Genomic DNA, 21,397 nt, shown 5'->3' with positions numbered 1-21,397 from the left:
TCAGAGATAAAGAGAGACAATCCCTGCCCACACTTGGCTTACAGTCTAGAAAGGGAGAGACAGGCATCAAAGTAAATAAACAGACCAATATAAATAAATAAAATTATAGATATATATGTATACATATCAAAACATGTAAATAGGCATCAATATTAATAAATAGAATCATAGCTATATACATAAGTGTTGTGGGGCCAGGGGAGAAGAGCAAAGGGAGTGAGTGGAGGTGACACGGAAGGGAGGGGGAGCTGAGGAGAAGGGGGGCTTGGTCTGGGAAGTCCTCTTGGAGGAGGTGAGCCTTCAGTAGGGCTTTGAAGAGGGGAAGAGTGATTGTTTGGCAATTGATTTATTCACTCAACATTTACCTATTATCAGTCAATCAAAATGAAGAATTTGACTTTTCAGAAAATCAGTATATGGGCTTTCACTGCCAAGGTACGGTGAATAGGGATACTAAACACTGGATAATAATAATAATAATAATAATAATGGTATTTGTTAAGTGCTTAATAGGAAGTCATCCTTTGGAAATAATTAAATTACCTTGTAAGACTTTGTATGTCACATTTTCTCACATAACTCCACCACAAAATTTTTCCATCTTAATTTTTGAGGGGCAAATAAGAGATTATTTTTTTGAACCACATAATTGTAAGAGGTGGAAGTGCCATTCACTGAGGTAGGAGAGAAGGATCAGAAGCCAATAACCCAGCATGGTTGAGGTCATGCTGGTCAGAGAATTTTGGATTTGAAATGGGCATGTCTAGGAAACAGGAGAAGGGAGGTGGAGGAGGTTCTAAATTAACTTTATGGCTCAGGCATAATATTCCAGGTAATTGTACCAGGCTCTTCCCTTTGTACCCTGTAACCACATATTTGAGTGCTTTGTGAAGTGAAGTATGTGTGAAGCAATTATCTGCTGAGGTCGATTGCCGCCAACATCCACTCTACATGGGTTTTTTTGTCCACTGAAGGCGTTTTATTTCTTCTCCACCACAGGAGTGTCTGCTGTAATTATCCAGGTAGTTCTTCAATCCCAACTGCAATGATGCATGCCCTTCCTCAGCCCTCCTTCAGTTCTCCTAAGCAATTTATTCATTGAAGGATCTTTGGGAGAAATTTTCATAATCTGTTTTGAGAGTTTCTTTCTGTATCAGGTTGATACTGAGGTAATCATATATATATGATATGATATAGATATGATATTTGTTAAACACTTGCTATTTACACTTACTGTACTAAACACTGGGGTAGATACAAGATAATCAGGTTGGACACAGTCCCTGTCTCACACAGGGCTCATAATCTTAATCCCCATTTTGAAAATAAGATAATTTCGGCCCAGGGAAGTATAAAGACATCCAAGATCACACAACAAATAAGTGGTGAAACCTGGATTAGAAGCTAACACCTTGGTCATCCCAAATTGAAGATCTTTTTCTATAATCTTCACTGATATGACAATTTCTTTTCCTTTCAGAAATAACTATATGCCAAAAACTTGTTGAAAGCCAATTGCTCCCTTACAAGATGGAGGAGTTAACTAAATATCAATTGTAGGTAAGTACCAAAACCCCAAATTGAAAGTTCTAATAATTTATAGAAAATTATAAAACAGTTGTAATAAACTAGTTCTGCAGATTTCTCAGTTATTATTATTAATAACACTAATAACTCTGGTATCTGTTACAAGTTTACTATGTGCTAGGCACTGTATTAAGCACTGGGGTGGATACAAGCAGATCGGATTGGACACAGTTCCTGTCCCATGTGGGGCTCATAGTCTCAATCGCCATTTTACAGATGAGGAGCTAAAGCACAAAGAAGTGAAGTGATTTACCCAAGGTTATACAGCAGAAAAGTGGAGGATCTGGATTAGAATCCATGACTCTCATGCTCATGCTCTATCCATTACGCCATTTTCAAGTTCTTCAACTGGCCATTGAATGCTCATTTCTTGGTTTCCTTATAATCAAACTCAGACTTTGTTCATAATTACCTTCTTCTAGATTACATAAGGTACACCCCAGTATTAAGAGTAAATTGAGATACTAAAGGGTAAAATAGACTGTTTAAAATTTGAACCAAAAAGGTGATAATTTCCATTTCCAAAGGTTAAATTAAGGAGGGAGAGATTTTCTTTAAAAATGCTTGTCAGTTCTGTATTAGAAAAGTGATGGCCTACCCTATACACCTCAAAGTAATAGCTGCAGTGGATTGGGAAAATGCTGCCTCTGCTATTAAAATCAGGAGTGGCCTAGTAAAATGCCAAGCATGTTAATTGTCATCTGTTCCTTCTGATTTCACAATTAACTTAGATGGTTGAGGAAGCAGGAAATCGTTTCTGACAGACAGTTTTGAACTGGAAACAAGATTATACAGTGTCCCTCCACTTCATGAACGGTTAAAATTGATTCTCTAAGGTTCACGATGAGCTGAATCCAAGTTAAAGCCAAGGTTGAGTACAATTAAATGACAGTTGGATTGTGAGCCACAAACAGCATGTTGCCTAAATAAATCAGTAACCTTGTAATCAGACACCATTGGCATTCTTCAAATGCCAAATATCGTTACTTACAGTTGATATGACTTTCCTCTCCAGTAAAATTTGTGGGTTTTTTCCCAAGGGTGATTTGTAAGAAGGCCTGAGAAACAATGTTGAAACCCATTTCTCACAATATAATCATCCTGATTGAGGGTTACCTTTAGATCTTTAAAACTATCTATTCTGAGAGATTTAGTCATTAAGAAAGGTTGAAAGGTTTTTATTTAAAGAAATTTAATATGCATTGATAGCATCCCGAGGATTTTCCAGCAGCAAATAACTATTTTAATTTGTTGAATTTGACATAAAATGTAGGCTTCAAAATATCCAGTCATATCTTTCCTAAACCTATTTTTGAAGGTTTTTGGCTTCAGCTTTGATTTCTCTATCTGTAAGATCTTGTTAATTAACGCTGAGGAGGTAGGGAGTGAAGTCGTCAGGACCAGGCAGTTTGGAGGGTTGTGGCCTCAGAAGTGTCACCCATCATATTGGTGTACAACTTCCATCCCAAAACCTTTTAGATGGCTGAAGCTAGGACAGAAAATTTTGGAATGTTGAGGACTTTGCTGTTATTGAATTGAGGTTAGCAAGGGGAATGGAAAAGTGTTTAAATTTGATATTTAACTGTTAGTTTGATGGGAATTTCTTCCCTCCTAGATTGCAAAATTCTTGTGAGCAGAGACTTTCAATTTATATTTTAAAAAAAAATTCCTCATGTCTAGCATAGTAATAGGCACAAAGTAAGTCCACAACAAATATTAGTATTACTACTAATTATGTATTAGTCACTATGAACGTCCCAGAAATGATAGCAGACAAAATAAATGAGATTTCAAAGCTCACCTTTTTAAAATTCATGAGAGCAATGTGTTTTAGCACATACGTTTAAGTTAATACTATGTTACACAAAGTAAGAACATTTTTCATTCCTTTTAAATAATTTGCTTCAGTGGATACCGGTTTCCTAGTGTGTGGAGTAACTGTTTGCTGTTTTTTAACAATCATTTTGAGAAAATTCAGTTTAAATAAAGTAAATTATTTTAAGAGCGAAGACCAGGCACTGTTAATTCTCAAAGAAGGGAAACAAGGAAATCTGTTGTGTGCAAATGAGATTACTCAAATTAAAACTTGGATTTTAAGGTTTTCTCTGAATAATATATATGATTTGCATTTGTTTCTTATAGCAAGAACATGAGCTGAATTTCATAATAAAAAAGCAGCAGACAGTAACTTTAGCAAAGAGCACATCAAGCCAATTATGGTGATTTACTCAATTTCCAAAAAAAATTGTGTGATTAAAAGGAAGTGTACTGCTTCCTGTAAGTACTTCTTACTTTAAATTATGTTAAATACAGAGGATCATTCTGAAAATGATCTATTTTAATAAATGTCTAAAGCAAAGTAGTTCTGGTGGTGAAATGCCCAAACCTGATCAACGAAGCGTGTCTAATAGGGAGAGGAAGAATCTTTAGTACCTTTGTTTAAATTAACATAATTTGCATACAGTGTTTAAGGAGAGCACTGTGTTTGTTAGCTCTCATTTTTTAAGTCTTGGTTTTTCATAAGATATACACTGCCAGTGCCTAATCACTAATTAGCCTTTCCTGATCACATGGAATCACACAAATCCAGCCTCATCTATCATTTGCCTCAAATCCACTGTGATATATAGTTGAAAGTTTTGCTTAATAGTAATGTTCAAAGCTGAAAAATATATATTCATAGTATTTCTGGGGACATTTAAATATTTTGACCTTGCTGTGGGTCAGGAGGAAGACCAGACATAATTTTGTAAGTATCTGATTAGTTTCCAAGAAGGTCCTGGGTTGTGTTGTGATATGTAATAATAATAATAATAATGTTGGTATTTGTTAAGCGCTTACTATGTGCCGAGCACTGTTCTAAGCGCTGGGGTAGACATAGGGGAATCAGATTGTCCCATGTGGGGCTCACAGTCTTAATCCCCATTTTACAGATGAGGGAACTGAGGCGCAGAGAAGTTAAGTGACTTGCCCACAGTCACACAGCCGACAAATGGCAGAGCTGGGATTCGAACTCATGATCCCTGACTCCAAAGCCCATGCTCTTTCCACTGAGCCACGCTGCTTCTCCGTGGTGGTGGTGGAGAAATTTTAATTTTCTCAAAATATATCTGGTAAAGGAAGAGAGGAAGACAGGTTTGAATTCTACAGGAGCTAAGGCAGGGGATATACTGAGAAGGAAACAAAAGTAAAAGTCAGAAAATAATGATTCAAGTTGTCCAGTACACCATTTATTCATTCATTCATTCGATTTTTTTTGAGAGTTTACTGTGTGCAGGTCATTATCCTAAGCTCTTGGGAGAAGCAAAATAACAATGAACAGGCATATTCCCTGCCCACAACAAGTTTAGTTTCTAGAGGGTGAGACAGACATTAATATAAATAAATAAATTACAGATATGAACCTAAGTGCCTTGGGGCTAGTAGCAGGGTGAATAAAGGGAGCAAGTCAAGGTGACACAGAAGAGAGTGAGAGAAGAAGAAAAGAGGGCTTAGTCAGGGAAGGCCTAAGCTAGGATCTTCATATATTTTTACCTTTCCCAAATGGAGTGGAATATAAAGGTAGATTACATAAAGGTATATAAGGAGATTACTTCATCTAGTAGGCACTTTGTATGCTCTCTCAGAAAAAAAAAATACCTTCAGAAATGAGCAGTCAGCAGAAAAGCTCTTTCCTGATCTTGTCTCTACAAGCCAGCTTTGATTCCTATCCTCTAGAAAGAGAAAGGGATTTTTAAATAGTGTTGTTTTTAACTTATCAGTGAAATGTCTCTCTCCATTTTTAGCTGTCTTTCCTAAACCTTCAAGTTTTCAAAGGCCGGGTTTAGGTTCTTTTCAATCCAATCAATCAATGTTAGTTATTGAGCACTTACCGGGTGCAGAGCACTGTACTAAGCACTTGAGAAAGTGCAATATAATAGATTTGCTAGACATGATTTCTGCCCACAAGGAGCTTGCAGACATGCAGTTCTCATACTTCTGACCATCACAGGAGATTAATGAATATGGAGATAATGTTTTTATGTGGAATCTTCCAATTTCATAGGTCTCCATACTTCTACTCCAGTAAAGACTTTGTCATCATTACATTACTCTGCTCGCCCAGCAGAAAGCCAGCAGTGTCACAAAAAATGGGAAGGCCACCTAAGTGACAGGGCAGGGGAAGCACAACAAATTTCTTACCACCCTAGAATGACCAAGATGCCAGAAGCCATCCCTGCTAAAGATTGATAAATGTTGGGCGAGCCTCTTATTTCTCAGGGTGTTGAGAGGCCACCAGGTCTTTGTCCTCAGAAATATTTAGACAGAATGATAGCATCAATCCTGCATGAAGGGAGAGGGCTGTGCCAGGAAAGGGCTGTGCCAGATGATCTGTTCAGGTTCCTTCCCGAAGCTCAGAGAGGCTGCTTGTATAGCAGAGTGGAACAGCAGAGCAGTCAGTCAGACTTGCTCATGGACCAGTTATAGGACATAACCACAGGGACATAATTGTATCAGAAAAAAAATACTCTGTCAACCTGACCTCCCCCAATTGTTTTCAGGTCTTCCATGCTGAATGTGACCAGAAATATTATTATCCCATTCCCTAATGCTAGATCCTAATGAGCCTGATATTCTGAGGACTGCTAGACTTGAAAGAGATGATTTTTGTTTGTTTGTTTCTTTGCTTTACTCCCTTCTGGGTCTTTTTTTTTTTGCCCCCACTAACTGAGGCTTAGAACTTTCTCCCTCTTAATTTCTACAGAAAACAAATTCCTGGTAGTTGGTCATTCTTTACCTCTTATTTTTAGTGGCAACTTATTAATGTTTAGCTTGGCATGGAATAAAAAGTCACAGGGACTTGAAACGGAACTGCAGTGTAAGGAAAATGGTTCTTCGGCTATAATCATTTTGTGCAATGAGCAACAGAAACTACTAGGGAGGTGCATCACAGCACAGATTAAGCTACATCTTTCTCCTCACATGACAACTCAGAATGGAGTTAAGTGAAATGACTCTACTGACTTTTCGTTTGGATAATGAGGATAGTTGAATGCATTTCTCTTCACTTTCCTTCTCAGTTCATTCTGCTTCAAAGGTCTTCACTGTTGGGTGGTAACTGATCCTTTCACAGAAGCAGCAAATTCTGCGTGAATATTTCCCTCTCTATATCAGCTTCTGCAGTGGTCCACAGCAGTCAAAAATGGGTAGGAGCAGGGAGGATGTTGTAGCATCCCTGGGAAAGGCAAACATTTTATGGTAGCAATTATATTTATAGAATTTGTTATATCACATCATATACTCAGTAGTCTTCTAGAGCAATAATAGTAAGAAGTCATAGAGGGTCTAAGTTACTGATACAGAAGTTGTTTTAATTAAAGAAGACAGAAAATTATTTAGAAACCTCACAGGCATGTCAGCATCTGAACTGCTATGGACTGGATTTGAATAAAGTCAAATAAGGATCATCATGTGGTTTATAGAAGGTGAATTATGGAGCAGAGACATTTCTCATCTGTTCTCTAAAGGCTTTAATTTATAGGATAAGGGAAATAAAAATTTTCAATTAACATTGCATTGTATTTAGGTTACTGCTTCTCACCAAATTTAATGAATACAAACCTGCCAGAATTCAGAATGAGAGAGGTAACCGTAATAGTGTGCTACACTTTTTAACTTTTGTTGGGGTGACTGGTTCATTTATCCCATGTCTGATAGGCTTAATAATCTCTGATGAATCCTGGAGTTATTTTGGGTTAATAGACTTTCTCCGTTTCATTAAGCTTTTATGAATTTTATAGGTTTTCAAAATAACTTGGTTGGAATTTATTCACCCATATGCTCAAATAAAGATTTCTTTTTTGTTGTTGTCTGAAATGGAAAAGTGATTGAAAATTAAGGTATGTCTTCTGACCTCTTTTTAGGACTTCACACATTGGTATTTCCCAGTAGTCCAATGAAATGCAACCAGGTGCAGCACCTTTTGACTTCAGTCCAAAGGCCAAGGTAAATGGAAAATTGCTGTCTGATCTATCCCAGTGACAGGAAAGTTCATGCCCTTGTCAGTAGAACGAAGGCAATAAAAGAGTCTTCTCTTCTTGTTAATAAGATTTCAAAAAAATCATATTAAATCCCTCAGGAATTCCTTGAAATAACTCATGGAAATGGAAGCCCCGGGGGGGAGAGGGTGCTGCAAAGTTAAATATACCAAGAACAGATATGGGAAACAGAGAAAAAATGATATTTCACTGAAAATAGCTTTCATGAAACATAGTAATATTACCAATGATTTTTGATATTTGTAAAGTGATTACTATGAGTCAAGCACTGTACTAAGCACTGGATTAGACACAAGATAATCAGGTCCCACATAGGACTCATAGTCTAAGTACCAGGGAGAATATGCACTGTATCCCTATTTTGCAGATGAGAGAATGGAGGCACCAAGAATTAAGTGACTTACTCAAGGTCACCCAGCAAACTAGTGGCAGAGCCAGGATTAAAACCCACATCCTCTGACTCCCAGGCCCGTGCTCTCTCATAAGGTCATCCTGCTTCTAAGCCTGGGACATAAAATCCCAGGCCATGTTTCTTTCAACATTAGCCAAAGTGCTATTCTGAGGGAATGAGAATGTTACCAGAGGTATAAAGTTAGAATAGGTGGCTAGAGATAACACTGGAACAAATCAGTAACTGCTAATACAAAATTGTTCATTTCATTCAATCAGTGGTATTTATTGAGCACTTAACTGTGCAAACCACAGTACTAAGTGTTGGGGAGAGCATAACAGTTGGTAGACATGTTCCCTGCCCACAAGGCGCTTACAGTGTAGAAGGGGAGACAGGCATTAATATTACCATAATTATCAAATGCCATAGAATTTGTCTTTCATAGCAACTCTATGGATGTATTTTCTAGATTATGGATATAATAATAATGGTACTTGTTAAGTGCTTACCATGTGCCTAGCACTCTTCTAAGCACTGTAGTAGATACAAGTCCCTGTCCCACATGAGGTTCACACTCCTATCCCCATTTTACAGAAGAGGTAACTGAGGCACAGAGAAGGTAAATGACTCACCCAAAGTCACACAGCAGACATGTGTCAGAGCTGGGATTAGAACCCAGGTCCTTCTGACTCCTAGGCCCATTCTCTATCCACTAAGCCGTGCTGCTTAGTGGGTAGAGCACTTATGTACATAAGTGCTGTGGGGTGAAATAAGAATGCAAATCTAAGTCAGAAAAATATCATCCCTTTTCTTATATTCCACAAAACTTAGTGATTGTTCTGTGGGAGAATAGTTTGGGGTCAGAATATCTCTCCACCTGAATAGCCAAACCATTGAACATTCATGCCATTTTAGAAGTTTTTTTATTAATAAGTATCTAAACTGAAATAAATCTTAGTATATACAACCCTCAAATGATTAAGCTGAGCCTTCTTCTAAAACTCTTAGAGTAGATGTATTCATTCATTCTATCATATTTATTGAGCACTTACAGTGTGCGGAGCTCTGAACTAAGTGCTCGGGAAGTACAATTCAGCAACAAATAGAGATAATCCCTGCCCACAACAGGCTCACAGTCTAGAATCTGTATTCAGTTAGATTTAAAGAAGTGCATTTCACAGTTGACTGTGTGATTCATGTACTTTGCTGGAAGTCTATCCTAGGGGAAATAGCACAGAATAAGGAGCCAAGAGACCTGAGTTCTCATCCCAGCTTTCCCACTTGCCTGCTGCGTGACCTTGGGTAAATCACCTAACTTCTCTGTGCCTCGGTCTCCTCACCCATAAAAATGGAGATTAGATAGCTGTTCTTCATCCCCCTTAGACTGTGAGCCCTGTTTGGGAAGGGGATTATTCTGATCTGATTATACTGCTTTTACCCCAGCACTAGGCATGTAGTAAGTGCTTTAAAAATACTACAATTGTCGTTAAATATAATGAGACTAAAGTCAAGCTCTGATAAGGGGGAAAATACCTGTCTTAAATCAGAATGACTGAAGTGCTTGTTGAAGATTTCTGGCTAGAGTTCATTAATGCTGAAGCAAGGTTGATTGAGATTTACATAGAAAGATCATAAAAAGGTAAAATCACATCTTGTACATTAAATATGTTTATATATTTTAACAGTACATTATCATATCTACTATTAACACATATTAAGCACTTAGTATATATTATTATATATGTAATTGTCCATTTTTGAAGATCTACTCGCTATAAGATCCTACTTGTGAGTGCAAGTGTGGCTGAGAAAAAACTGAGCAGTGAACAACATATTTTGCTGTACTGTTTGCATTTCAGGATTGAACCTTGCTGTGTTCTAGGTTTGTCTGATACAGGGTCTACCTCTGTTTTTGAGACTGTAACCCAGTCTTTGCAGTTTTTAGAGATTGCTCAAATTATACAGTGGTCAGTCGACTAAGTGAACCAGTGAGTGACTAAAATCTGGTTTCCCCATTAAAAAAACTCTCTACAATCAATACTCCATTATACTCAAATTCTCTGCAAAACACACCTTAACAGTCTCATGGACAGAAATCTTAGTATAGTGCACCAAAATACCACCAATTGATTGATTGATCATAAAACATCACCTTGGATGCAGTTGTTCTTTCCTGAAACACCAGATATAATTTACTGAAGTGCCAAGTTTATTCTGACACAATTTATTATTAACAAATACATTTTTAATCACCACTCTCTAAAAGACAAGGGAATTGGGTATCCTGTGAAGTAATAATACTTGATGCTTCCAGAGTAGGAGAAAGGAACAGATATATTAAGGCCAATTCTCAATCTCACCTTTATGAGGGGAAAAAGACATAGGATTCTATAAGTGTGGGTTTGCTTTCTCAATATCCCTAGAATCCATTCCTTCCTCTCCATCCAGACTGCCACCAAACTGATCCAAGAAGATATATCTAGCAATAAATGGTATTCATTGAGTAGCAGTTTGATATAGAAAGCTATGCTAAGTCCTTGGGAGAATATATATCTCACCGTGACTAAAGGCCTCATTTCCTTGATGACCTCTCTGTGTCCTGTCTCTTCCCTCTCCAGGATCATTCATTCTGCTCCCCAGATCATTTTCCTTAAAAACTGTTTAGTTCACATTTCTCCTACCCTCAAACGCCTCTAGTAGTTTCCCATCCATCTCCGAATCAAACCATAACTCTAACCACTGGCTTTAAAGTACTTATTCAGCCCTACCCCTCCTACCTTACCTTGCTTATCGCCTACTACAACCCATCTTACAACTTCGCTCCTCTACTGCCAAGCTACTCACTTGTAATGGCAAACTCAATGAACCTTGTTTGTGTCTGTCTTACTGCCAACCTCTTGTCCACGTTCTTCTGCTGGTCTAGAACTCCCTCACCCTTCATATCTGACAGACCCCATCACTCTCTGCATCTTCAAAGCCCTATTAAAATCATATTTCCTCCTAGAGTCCTTCTCTAAGCCCTCATGTCCCCTCTTTGCCCTCCTTCCTGTGTCAGTTGTGCACTTGGATCTGTACCTCTTAAACACTTGATAAGCACCTCACCTCAAACCTTCAGCCCATGCGTACATACACTCATATGTTCCCATTTCCTCTATCTGTATTTATTTTAATGTCTGCCTTTCCAGCTAGTCTCTAACCTCCTTGAGGGCAGGGATTTTTTCTATTGTTCTGTTCCAAGTACCTAGTATAGTGCTCTGCACACAGTACGTGCTCAATAAATACCAAAACCTGGATAAAATAGAGATGTCATTGGATGAAGTATGTTTATCTGAATACTGAATATAATGATGGTATTTGTTAAACTCTTACTATGTGCCAAGCACTTCTAAGCGCTGGGGTAGATACAAGGTTATCAGGTTGTCCCACTAGGGGCTCACAGTCTTAATCCCCATTTTACAGATGAGGGAACTGAGGCACAGTGAAGTTAATTGATTTGCCCAAAGTCACACAGCTGACAAGTGGCGAAGCTGGGATTCCAACCCACAACCTCTGACGCCCAAGCCGGTGCTCTTTCCACTAAGCCACGCTGCTTCTCCATGAAGGAGAACAGCATGGATATGGAGTACACTCCAGTGTATACTTCTCACAAGCTGACTCCCAGAAAGTGTGGTATCCTGCTAGCCTAGAGCAAGACTTTTCAGCTACTATTGAAGTATTTAGGTGAAGGAATCACTAATCTGGATGAAGTTTGTTAATATTAGTTTGAAGGTTGTAGGTCCATGTTAGGTCATTGATTTTTATTCCCTCTATAACAACAACAATAAATCCTGGTTAAATTACACTTACCTATTACTTTTTATCCAAGGATCAAAGGGTCCCACGAGCATTGAGAACATCAATCAATGTACTTCATTCATTAAATGTCATAATGCATGAGGCATCAGAGCATTACATATCAGTTAACCTACGTATTTCATGGCCATAAAATAACCCATTCTGGTTAGGTTAAGAATCATGCTCATGGTTAAGTAGTATGGCACTGACAGGAAAAGTACTGAGTCCCAGTTGCTTGAAGTGTCCTCAGACCATTAAGCCAGATTATTTCCCAGATGTTCATGTCAGCCTCTGGTGCTATTAGTCACTTGGGGAGGGCTTTCCAGTCTCTCAGAAGGACCTGCATCTCTTATTCCATTGCATGCTCCCAGGAAATCTGCTCAACAAATCTTATTAAGCCCTGTTTACTTGCCTTCTTGTCCTGTCTCTTTCAAACTATGGGCTCAAGGTCATATTTGAATTGATCCTTGGTGAGTTCAAATAGACTCAGCAGAGCAGGATGCTCCTTGAGGAAGTTGCCAGAGCTCCCTTTTCTATTACCCTCATGATGCCACATCTGATTCAGAGCAGAATGGTGTCCCATGGTGAAGGTTAATGCTGGTTGGGGTGTACCCTTGCTGTCACAAGGTTTACACGCCAAGGTCAGAGAGAAACCCAGCCCTTGACCTCTCTCTGCCCCACAGTCCAGGCAAATAGTCCTTGGTCACAAATAGCAGCACCTTTCCCAAAATTTTTTTTAATTCTTTTTTATGGTATTTGCTAAGCACTTACTATGTGTCAGGCACCTGTACTAAAACACTGGGATCGATTTTTAAAAAAAATTATATTTGTTAAGTGCTTACTATGTTCCAGGCACTTTATTAAGCACTGGGCTAGATAGAAGTTCATCAAGTTGGACACAGTACCTTTACCACACAGGTGTCACAGTCTTAATCCCCATTTTACAGATAAGATAACTTAGCACAGAGAAGTTAAGTGGTGGAGTCCTTCTGACTCCCAGGCCTGTGCTCCATCCATTAGGCCATGCTGCTTTCATTCATTCAATCATATTTATTGAGCACTTACTGTGTGCAGAACACTATACTCTCCTCTACGTTCTCAAGATAGGCTCAGCAGGGCTCAGGGCTTCAGTTTTAAGGTGGTCTCAATAGTGGAAAGGATAGTTACTCTTAATTCTCATCTAATCACGCAGCCTCTATGCACAAACATCAATCTTTGAAACCAACCAATCAGTTGTATTTATTGAGCACTTACTGTGTGCAGAGCACATCGCTAATCACTTGGGAGAATACAATATAACAGAGTTATAACTCTATTATGGTAGATATGCTCCCTGCCCCCGAGGGGAATACAATCTACTGGGAGAGACAGACATTAAAAAAATATGGATATATACATAATTGCTAGTGGAGCTGAGGGTAGGGTAAATAAGGAGTACAAATCTCAGGGCAAGAGTAACACAGAAGGGAGAGAGAGTAGGGGAAATGAGGGCTTAGTTGGGAAAACATGCACAATATATACCTAGGTCATTTATTTTTGTCCTGGAACTTAAGGCTGTCACTCTCTAAACTGCCCAATCAAGGATGTCATTTTTAAAGTCTGGATTCCAGTGACTTAGATCAGAAAGTAACTAAGTGGAACTTCTAAAGGTCTGCAAAGTGGTGCTTATTCTTTCCACCTTGGGCATTTTGAGGCAAGAAAAGTCTAGGTTTCTTATTTTTCTATGGGACAACTTTTATTTTCCACACACCAAGGGCTGGCCCTTCTGGGTATTAGGCAAACACATCAATCACTTCTGGCATTTAAATTAAATGGCACATTCCTCTGCAAGCTCCACAGTCCTCACTCACTGCAACCACCCATATCCAACGGTTGTTTTTTCCCTCTCATCAAATCATCCTGCAGCCCTTCTGAGTCTTCAGTTCTGTTGCAAACACCTGGACCACATCACCACTCTCTTTCCTAAGACAGCTTGAAAAGTTATCTCTCACTTGCTTCCCACAATTGCTGCCAGGCAGCTTTGGCTCACTCCATATTTTCATATCAATCTTTCCAATGGCATAGCACAATGTGGGGAGAGGGAGAGTCAAAAGACTGTGGGGGGATGACGGTCCGTCATCATGGAAGCAGAAGTTCTGTCGCCCCTGCACTGCTTCTAGCTGGGATCCCTATGGAAATGAAAAATCTGGGAGGTGTGTAAGGGGCAGAAACTGATGAGAAGAGAAATTGCACCTGTCACTGTCAAGAGCTCCCTGAAGTTCATGCCTTGGTGGAGCAGGAACAACAGACGTTTCCTTGTGACCTGCTCTACTCTTAGAGATAGCTAGTTGAGAGTCTTTTTTAGCTTTCTTTTTGCCACCAGATGAAATTGGGTGGGTTTTTTTGTTATTGCTAATTATAATCCGTTAAAATGTCCTGTGGAATTGTGCCAAGATTTATGAATTTTGAGTGAGACCGTCAGCATGTCGGGTTCAGTGGTGTGCAAAACTTAGCTGCCGTCACCAGTTCAATCAGCACATTCAGTTCTGCCAGAATGCATGTTATCACTGTTTGTTTTGGCTAGAATGCACCAGCAGAATTAGGAAACATTCCTCCAACAAAGCAAGCATGTTTGAATACTGCTATGGTGTCAGAAAAAAACAATTCTGTGAATATGTGAGGTATTGCCGTTGTGAGTACCGTAATATAAATTAATATTATTAGCCCTTCCCAAGTCCCCTCTTGCCTACTGCCTCAGCTTCCACCCGACCTCCCTGACTTCAGTCTCTCCCCCCAACAGTTCATATTTCACTCTGCTATCTGAATCATTTTTCTAAAAAATTGTTCTGCATGCATCTCACCACTCCTTAAGTGCCCCCATGGTTGCCCATCCATCTTCGTAGAAAGTAGAAACTCCTCACCATTGTATTTAAGGCACTCAGTCAGCCCCCCCTTACTTATTATCCTCACTCCTCTCCCTCTACCACTCAGCCCTTATATTTCATTCCTCTTGTAACAACCTACTCACTGTTCCCCACCCTCACCTCACCCATCTTCTATCCTTTGCCTATGCCTTCCCTCCTGCTTGAAACTCCTTCCCCATATATAGCTGACATACTAGCACTCTCCAATCCTCAAAGCTCTGCTAAAATTCTGCTTCTCCGGGAAGCCACCCCTGATTGATCTCTCGCCCCCCACCCTATTTTAACCATCCTACATCCACTGTCTCAATCATTCACTTAGTACCATCCTATAAGCAATTAGATAGTCACCCCTCCTTATCCCTACTCCAGTTATAATAATAATAATAATAACTGGGGAGGCAAACACTAAAATACATTACATGTTGGGAAAGCAACCAAATACAAGGATCTGTTCATAAGTGCTGGGAGAGTGGGGTTGGGTATCTTGGAGAATACCCATAATTTCAAATTTCAATATCTTTTTCTTGCAGTAGACAAATTTAACCCAGTCTAGTAACATGTTTAATGTCAGTGGTTTATAGCACCCAGAGAGCATATGCCTGAGCAAAAGCAGATCTCATTAAGTGAAAACAGGCCTCATTATGATTGTGTGTAACTTTTTGATCTGCCTAGAAAGTGCATATAATAGGGTCAGAAGAGAAGCATGAAAAAATTGGGAATTGAGAAAGGTCATATATATTTCTGGGAGTAGGAGAAATGAGCCATGACATAATTATTAAATAAAATCCTTGGCATAGGCCAGTCCCTATGAGATCTGTAGCAGATCTTTTAAACCATCATTGAAACTCTTAATAAAATAGACATTTGGATTTCTGAGTAGGGAAATCAATTGTATGTAAAAGAGTTCCAACTTTCTAAATATCAGCTCTAAGGGAATTAAACTCAACTGTCATAATCTCTAAAGATATTTTAATGGAACTAAAACTGAATTTGTATAGCTTTTTGTTTTCCTTCCTACATCCATATTATAGCATCCTAGGAAAATATGTCATTCCTTCAAAATCTCAATGAGAAATCTCTGTTAGGGACCCTTGGGAGCCCACAAGAAAAGTTGGCATTCACCTGAATCCAGGACCCACCCAAGAACTTCGTCATATTTTTCCTGTACTCTGGATACTCAAACTGAAGTTACATGAGCTACCATCATTTGTTCTGCTAAGAAATTGCTTTATGACCTCTCTGGGCTTGAACTCCTCATTTATGAAATGGAGAAAAACTAACCGTGTAAGGATTCATAAACTCTCCATAGTTTTCTTTGATGTAAACATTAGGAAGAAGGAAGAAAAACCCTGCTTCCTTTTCTTCCCTTTACAACTTGAAAATAGGGCCACAGGTACGCTAACTGAAAGGAAATTTAGGACATAACGCAGTGAAATCCCTGCCTCCTTGGGAGGCTGACAGCACTAATATTACTAGCTAGTCTCCATCTATGTCCAGGACTAGTTAATTCACCCAGTATAACTGTTTCCTCTAGAAAATAAAAATATTTAGTGTGTGATACACCCCTTCTTTTCAAAGTTTCAGTGTACTCTCAATACAGTTAAACTGCTGTGGAAAACTGAGTGTTCTGTCATTTACATCCTTGCAGTTTTTTCAGGGCACTCTGCAGTACTGATGCTTTATTCAGATTTTCTTTATGCTGATTTTAATCAGGAGTCTCAAAGTCTGTCTCCAGCTGAGTCTACCATTGTAACTAGTAAATCAGGAGCATTTATGAAGCATCTACTCTCTGTGCAGTTCTGTTCTAAGCATTTCGGGGACTACATCTCAATCAGTAGACATGATCCCTATTCTCAAGGAGTTTATAATCTAACCAGGGAAACAAACACAAACTTATTTACAGTTAGGAAGAACAAGAAGCAGGAAAGCTAAGCACTTAGTACAGTGCTCTGTACACAGTAAGCACTCAATAAATACAATTGAATGAATAAAAGATGGGTAAGATGGGTAAATTGTTAAATAGTAGAGAACATAAATCAACATATGTCAAAATGTTACAGGTGGTTGTGAGCACCACTAATTGTAATAATAATAGTAATAATAGTACTAATGATAGTATTGCTAAGCACTGTACTAAGGGCTGGAGTAAATACAAGTCAATCAGGTTCGACACTTTGGGCCTCAAAGTCTTAAGTGGAGGGAGAAAGATGAGGAAAATGATTTGTAAGCTCAGTGTGGGTAGAGACCGTGTCTATCAGTTCTTGTATTGTACTCTCCCAAGTGCTTAAAACAGTGCGTTGTGCACAGTAAGCTCTCAATAAGTATGATTAAAAGTGAGGCCCAAGTTCACGGAGCAGGAAAGTCATAGAAATGATATTAGAATAATAATAATAATAATTATGGTATTTCTTAAACAAGTACTTTGTGGCAGGCACTGTTCTAAGTGCTGGGGTGGATATAAGCAAATCAAATGATACACAGTCCCTGTCCCAAATGGGGCTCAGAGTCATAAACCTCATTTTACAGATGAGGTAACTGAGGCCCATGACAAGTGAAGTGACTTGTCCAAAGTCACACAGCAGACAAGTGGCAGAGCCAGGATTAGAATCCAGGTCCGTCTGACTCTCAGGTCTATGTTCTATCCATTAGCCAATGCTGCTTCCCTAACTCAGTACAGGACCCTGACTCTTAGGCTTGTGCTCTTTCAATCAGACGACTGATCAGTATCTATTTTATTATTATTATTATTGCTTACCTAAAACTAACGCTGGTGGTAGGGGAGGGGAGAAGGAGGAAAAGGAGAGAATAAAGGGGGCAGCAGTCGTGAATTCCCAGTTGGAACCATGCCTCACTCACAGTCTAGCCAGGGCTTTTGAACAGTGGTCTATAATTAGAGTGCATTAAGATACCTGAATAATAAATCAAAAGGTTGTTTTTCAAGAAAAATATTTGGAAACTAAAACAATTTATAGTGGACTGGGTTCACTTGCTTGTTTCATGCTTGTTTTTGCCAAATTCATCCCTTACCAGAGCACAGTATGAACCAAGAGATTAGAGACTTCAAACATTACCTATTTCTACTATAAACACAAACTAAAAACCTTGAAATGACAAACACAGGAAGCAAAGAAAGGCAAGAGTCAAGGGAGCATTGTGGCAGACATTGTAATAAACAATAAAAATACTAGTGTTAACCAGTGAGCCTTGCCAAGTTGTACTCCCTAAAGAAGAAAGCCCTGAAGTCTGGAGCACCTCTTGCTGTATTCAACATATAAATAAGTAATTATATCTAGTGAGGGAGATTTCAGAATGGGGAATATAAAAAGTCTTAGAGAAAAACTGAGAAAAAGGAAATCAATCAATACATTGAAAGAAAATGTCAAGGGTGTGTCTGCCCTGGCACAGAACTGGGATTACAAAATCAATTTTTCTGTAGGTGGTAATAACACTAATAATAACTGTGGTATTTGTTAATGTGCCAAGCACAGTACTAAGTGCTCGAATAGGTACAAGATAATCAGGTCCCACCTGGGGCTTACAGTTTAAGTCGGAGGGAGAACAGGCATTGAATGCCCATTTTGCAGATGAGGGAACTGAGACCCAGAGAAGTTAAGTGACTTGCCCAAGGTCACATAGCAGGCAAGTGGCAGAAGTGGGATTAAAACCCAGGTCCTCTGACTCCCAGGCCAATGCTCTTGGCCACGTGGAAGCCACGTGGCTTCCTAGGTGTCAAATATCTATCAGGATTCACCTCCTCCTTCTGTATGAGATCAAAGAAGGTCCATTTTATAGAAATCAGAAAATAATCGTTTCTTTTCAGGTAGTTTTTATCAATGAACTCAGTTTCTGAGGCAAAAAAAGAAAAAAAAAGTACTAATAAAAAAATAAACATAGAGGAGAAAGGAGGAGGAAAAGGCCACATAAGTAGTATGGTCTAGTGGAAAGAACATGTGCCTGGAAGTCAGAGGACCTGAGTTATAATCCTGGCTCTGCTACTTGCCTGCTGTCTGACTTTGGGCAAATCAACTAACTCCTCTCTGCCTCAGTTTCCTCAACTGTAAAATGGAGATTTAATACCTGATCACCCGCCTATTTAGACTGTGACCCCCATGTGGTTCATGGAGTGTGTCTAACCTTATTAACCTATATCTATTTCAATGTTTGACATATAGTTAGTATTTAATTTGGAAAAAAAAAAAAGGTCAGGCAACAAAGAGAGAAAAATCTATATAAGAAATCACCATCCTTCAGTGAAGAGAGTTATCATTGTTCCACTGTTGTATTAGGGGCAACTCATATACTAAATTAGCAGTTTATCCTGGAGAATTAAAATGTTTAAGATCTAAAATGCAAGTATTTGAAGATAGTAGAGAATAAATATTGTCTCAGCTACCAAGTTTCTTGGGTAGCTGTGGAAGCAAATGCCAGAAAAGCCCAGACATTTTCTGAAAAATGATAAATCAGCTTGAAAAAAGAGAACTGAGTCCTTGAAATTCCTCAATAAACTGAGTCCTAATATATTCTCTAGATCAAGCCTCTCTTTCAATAATTAGCAATTTTGAATGATCATAGAATGAATTTAGCTTTCTGTTGCCAGTAAGTCATTTAAATTAATATGGTATGTTTCTTTCAAATTTTTTTTCAGACAAGAATAAAGAGCATGAATAAGAGAAGAAGGTTTTTTCCTTAGAATCACTGCTGTATCTTTCTGCATTTGTAATGAACCTCAAACTGGATATTTCCAACTTATTTCTGTGTCAAATGATTTTTTTCCAGTATAAAACTTACAGCTCTTATAGCATTCCTTGGTACCTCTTCTACAATGCTATACTAAATTTAGTTTCTCATTGCCCCACTATATCTATCATATTAATAATCATCACCATGTATTGAGCATATACTTGGTGCACTACTTATTCATTACTCTTCAGCACTGAATTAATTTAATTCAATTATCTATCGAGGGGATCCACAGAATGCCTGGCACAGGAACCTTAAGAAATAAAACATGAACATGACATGGATCCTTCCCTTACAGTCAAATTGAATTTGTTAGTCCATTGGTTATTTTTTCTTAATAAAAACAATAATTTATAATCTAAGTTATTTGGGTTCAATTCCTCATAAATAGCAATTGAGATTCTGCAAATAGAATTGTCTTGCTGTCCATACATTTTTTATGGTATTTGTTAAGCATTTATTATGCGTCAAGCACTGCTCTAAGAGCTGGGATAGATACAGGTTAATCAGGCCAGATACAATCCTTGTCCCACATGAGGCTTGCAATGTAAGTAGAAGGGAGAATAAGCACTGAACCCCCATTTTGGAGTTGAAGGAAGTCAAGTGACTTGCCCAAGGTCACATTTCAGGCAAATGACTGAGCTGGGATGAGAACCAGATCCTCTATTTCTCATCCCCTTGCTTTATCATCTAGGCACTTCAAATTTTTCAGGATTGCTGATTCTGATAATAATAATAATAATAATGATAATAATAATAATGTTGGTATTTATTAAGCACTCACTATGTGCAGAGCACTGTTCTAAGCGCTGGGATATACAGGGTAATCAGGTTGTCCCACATGAGGCTCACAGTCTTCATCCCCATTTTACAGATGAGGTAACTGAGGCACAGAGAAGTGAAGTGACTTGCCCAAAGTCACACAGCTGACAAGTGGCAGAGCCAGGATCCGAACTCATGACCTCTGACTCCCAAGCCCGGGCTCTTTCCACTGAGCCACGCTGCTTCTATATCAGAGAGGTAACAACTCTCAAATAAAACTCAGTGGTTAGTATAAATAAAAGAACCCAATTTTAACCTTTTCAGTACATGGAAAAATAAAGGGTTAGTTAACATAAATAGTGCTGGGAAACACATACTTTTATTATCATTCTGATTATACTAATCAAAAGCACGTAACATCTGATTGCTATTTGGGCAGCCTAATACTTTTAGTTTACGTTTTATTACCATTATCATAGTGCTACTAATGAAAGAAAGCTAATAACTTACCTGAGTGGTTTCTATATAGCATGAAAGTTTTATAGCCCCCAGCATGATAGCAAATGAAGTAGAACATCCGTTTAGAAAGAGAAAAACCTAAAAATAATTAAATATCAATTTACATCTTCAGGGTCCACTTTCTTATGTCTGTTACCTGTCACCAACCATTAGGCCATTTCAAGAATGAATGGCAACCACCTGCTTTAGTCAGAGAATTAGGGATGGAGTAGAGGCTGGGAAAACCCACACTGCCTCTAAGGCTTCCCAAGATGCTATGCCATCCTCCAAGAACTACAGATGTAAGCATCAAATATTTGGATTTTCAGCATTTGGCTCGATTTACCTAAGGAGATGAAAAGCATATAGTCATCAACTCATCAATGGTTAGGAGATCTCATTTAGAGGGGGCAGTTATCCTCAGAACATGTATCAACCTAAGTAAACAAAGTTCTTGCGCAAGGTCTCTCAACAAACCAGTGCTACAGCCTTAATTAAAATCCAGATCTACTAAGTTTGAGCAGTAAGTCTTCCATTACCCCTCTCTTGTCCCTAAGCCCTTTCTTTGGAGCTTACTTTCATACAGGCCTTTCAAAAGTGGGAAGCTGAATATTCATGAAGAAGATATTATTAACTGAGACAGC

General features: G+C 38.7%; 1 long non-coding RNA gene across 1 annotated transcript; it reads left to right on the top strand.

Annotated features, from left to right (window-relative positions):
- The first annotated feature begins 1,486 nt into the window (after nucleotides 1-1,486).
- On the top strand, nucleotides 1,487-19,806 carry LOC114817924. The gene is made up of 3 exons (XR_003765763.2): nucleotides 1,487-1,560; nucleotides 7,491-7,572; nucleotides 19,399-19,806. It is a non-coding gene; the product is annotated as an uncharacterized LOC114817924 (long non-coding RNA).
- The last annotated feature ends 1,591 nt before the right edge of the window (nucleotides 19,807-21,397 follow it).

The sequence above is a fragment of the Ornithorhynchus anatinus genome, chromosome 17 (genome assembly GCF_004115215.2).
Source record: "Ornithorhynchus anatinus isolate Pmale09 chromosome 17, mOrnAna1.pri.v4, whole genome shotgun sequence".
NCBI classification, from domain to species: Eukaryota; Metazoa; Chordata; class Mammalia; order Monotremata; family Ornithorhynchidae; genus Ornithorhynchus; species Ornithorhynchus anatinus.
The sequence above is the reverse complement of the archived record's forward strand: the minus strand, read 5'-3'. Positions and strand labels throughout refer to the sequence as shown.